This window comes from Echinops telfairi, unplaced genomic scaffold (genome assembly GCF_000313985.2).
Source record: "Echinops telfairi isolate 266 unplaced genomic scaffold, ASM31398v2 ScPeMD7_7420;HRSCAF=8458, whole genome shotgun sequence".
Classification (NCBI taxonomy): domain Eukaryota; kingdom Metazoa; phylum Chordata; class Mammalia; order Afrosoricida; family Tenrecidae; genus Echinops; species Echinops telfairi.
The window spans coordinates 35,207,226-35,210,860 of record NW_022111320.1 but is presented as its reverse complement, the minus strand read 5'-3'; positions in this window follow the sequence as shown (position 1 = coordinate 35,210,860).

Genomic DNA, 3,635 nt, shown 5'->3' with positions numbered 1-3,635 from the left:
TCCTGGTAGTTGAGAGGAGGAAGTGTTTAAGAACTAGAGGAAGGTTGTGGGCTTCATTATTGCTATACTGTACCCTAAGTGACTCAGCTCCCCACTACCCCTCTGCAAGGTATGTCCAGTTGTCTAGAGATGGGCATTGGGTCTCCATCACACGCCACCCTCATTGACGAGGATATGATTCCTCCTCCCCCCCCTTTGGTGTTTGAAGCCTGGTCCCTTTGGCCCTTCATGATCACACATGTTGGTGTGCTTGAGCAGCATCTTTAAACATGAAATCTGCCCTTTGGGTCTTGATTAGCTGGTCCTTGACATCAAAGGCATTGTAGATTGTAGATCCAGGGCAAACAAATGATTGAAATTTTGTATCGAGTTTTGAGCTGATGGATGATCAAAAATATATTTTAGGGTACCGGTAAATTGAAAACAAAAAACCACCCAAAACAAAACAAACTACCTTTGTGATGAAAATGAAATTAAAAAAAAATTAGAAAACAATGTTCTGAGAAGACGTCCTTAGAACCCCACGCATCCTTTGGTTCACGTCAAGAAGATGTTTTCTTTGAGTCTCCAAGCTTCAGCGTTTCGTTTCTAGGTGCCACGCTCCACCCAGCTGTGCTTCTCCCCCTCTCCCTCCCTTCCTGGCTCCAGCCCAGGGCCCCTGTCTGGGAGAGAGGCAGCACCACCACTGCCTCCATTCCAGGCAGAAAGAAGACAGGGCTTGGATGGGAAATGCGAGCATTCCTGGGAGACGAGGCTCATTGCAGTTGAGATGTTTTTATGGCAAGCGAGATGTCACCCATCCTTGTAAATATGTGCCACATAATCACTGTTTTGGAGGGACAAGTTGTGCCAGCACATTTTCAGTCCTGCTTGTAATCCCGGGGGAAGTGAGAGTGGTCAGAATCTCATCATGCCCACTTTTGATAGACATTCAAAATAGCTACATTCTCAGCTCCAAATTTCCAGGCGGGACCCACCGACAAGTAGCGGAGCGTTAACTTCCAAAACCACCCTATCCTGTCCGAAGGCACCGGCTGTGTGCCGTGTACTCTTCATTCCCCAGATACCGTCCCCGGTCAGCGACCACAGCCTCTGCTCAGATTAAGGAAGCCGAATCAACACACTCTGAGATGTAGGGGAGGGAGGAATGCGATGTGAAACCGTTAGAGCAGGTTTGTGCTGCTCTCATCTTGGAAGAGTCTGAACGGCCTCTTCAGCTGTCCCCTGACGGTGTCTTCTGGCTACATGATTGTTCCGCTGAGCTGATGAAGACTAATTTTGGGGGGGGAAAAAAATAAAGTCGTGCCTGGGCAAAAAAACCTCAACGTGCCGAGTACCTGCCAGAAGCAATTAAATAGAGATTCATTGTAGACTGTGGTATTGGACCTCATTCTAAGGAATCAATGACCATGTCATGTTCCCGTGTGTCAGGAAATCCTAGAATTTAGTGGCTCTATTTTCTTCTCCTCAATTAGGAGTTGCACTTTAATTCCGGCCCAGCGTCTCTCGGGAAATGGTTTCAAATCAGCCCGTCTGAGTCGTGGCTGCACCGAGCACATGCTCTCAGGAGCTAGTAGGATGATTGTTGAAAAGACAGAGTTGAGAGACAGATGGCCGACTTTAATTCACTGGCTCACGTGCTTTCGCAGAGAGTGATTATCCATTCCAACTAAGTAGCACCAGCAGCTGAATTTGAGGTGGGTCTCACATGTTTCCAGAGAGGTTGACCGAGAGACAGACAGACAGGTAGCTGCCGCTGAGTCATCTGTGACTCAGGGTGAATGTACAAGAGACCAAAGCATTGTCTGGTCTCATGTCATCCTCCTGATTCCTGACACGTTTGAGTCCGTGTTGTGATTTTTGTACGCATCCATTTCACCCAAGAGTCTCCTTGTCCTTGCCAGCACGCCACCCAACCCGGGATCTCGCTCTAGTGCGCCCTCCTGACGATGTGCATCAAAGACAGCGAGTCAGACGTGTTCTGTTGTAATCCAGTAGACCTTCATTTCAAAAGTAGATCACCTGACAACCTGAGTCTGTCTCGGGCTGGGAATTTCACCGACACCTGTCTACTGCTGGCGACCCTGCTGGCAACTGAAATAGTGGTGGTGTAGCTTCCAGCACTACAACAGCACGTCGGCGCAGTATGGCCAACTGGCAGGTGGGCGGGAGTGTTGGCTTCTAGGGAACCTGAAATAACAAGCATCAGGTCATCCCCGGGGGGACAAATTTCCGGAGGGAGAAAGGCCCGAAGCGCTACTGCTGGAAATTAATGAGGGAAAACTCGATGGATCCCCACAGATCAGTGTCCAAGATCGCAATGTAGGAGGGGAGGAGCTCAAGATACACAGGGTTTGAAACAATGGACTTAAATGCACAAAAGGTTATGGAGATGGGGCCGGACTGAGCAACATCTCCTTCGGAGGCACAGAACGATGGAGCAGACCGAGTGGCAGGAACAAGGGCAGCTTCATGTAGGGAATGCAGCCGAGTGATTCCACCAGTGACAGGAAAGAAACGTGCAAGGACTTGAAATGATCTCTCTCTCTATTCCATGATGGCTCAAACCATCAGTATACCATAGCTTCTCTTGTCTGGTTTCATTTGCTCTCTTCATCTCTTCCACATAGGTATTCAATCTGATGTGCTCGATACATGGCCTCGGTCATATATGATTCTATGCAAAATATGTAGCAGTCTTTTGTATGTGTTTGTAGTTCACATAAGTAACTGTCCGCTTGTGTAGTTCAATGCTTCTAATGCTGTAGGTATTTCCATGGAGTGTAGATCTCTACTCTAGTATTTGTTTCTTTTTTCCTAGCTTGAGTTTGAAGGAAGCCTCGTGGTGTCATGGTTATACCTTGGGCTGCTAGCCACAAGGTCAGTGGTTCAAAACTGCTTCCTGGGAGAAAGATGAAGCTTTTTACTCCTGTAGAGAGTTAATAGTCTGGGATCCCACAGGGACAGTCACACACTATCCCTACAGGGCTGCTGTGAGTTGGAATCGACTCAGTGGCAGTGAGTCTGGTTTTGGGCTTTGAGTTTGAAATCTGGTGGTATAATGGTTACGTGCTTGACAGCACACCAAAAAATTGGTGCTTTCCATAAAAATTATGGTCAAGAAAATCCTATGGGAGCAATTCTACTGTTACATCATGTCACCATGAGTCAAAAGTTGATGTGGTGGCACCAATAACAAAGCTTGAGCTCAATTACATGAATGGTATTGCAAAGGCTGTCATGCTAGGATGACCATACTTATAGGCCTGGGGGCGTCGAGGTTACACATTGGGCTGTGACCAGAAAGGTCAGCAGTTTGAAACCACCAGTTGCCCTGAGGGAGAAAGATGGGTTTTCTTTTCCCTTAAACAGTTACAGTCTCAGAAACTCACAGGTGCAGTTCTACATATCCTATAGAGTTGGCACTGACTTGAGGGCAATGAGTTATAGGTATGTGTGTGTGTAAGGGTTTGGGGTCTGTTGCCAGGAGTGGAATCTGGATTATAGGCTAACCTCATTCCACGAAGGACTACTGATTACTTTACAGATGGGCTGCGCCAGTTTATACTCTCATGAACCTCTCGCCTTCCTGCTTTCTTGTTAACACTCGGTGTGTTCTGTCCTCTTGATTTATG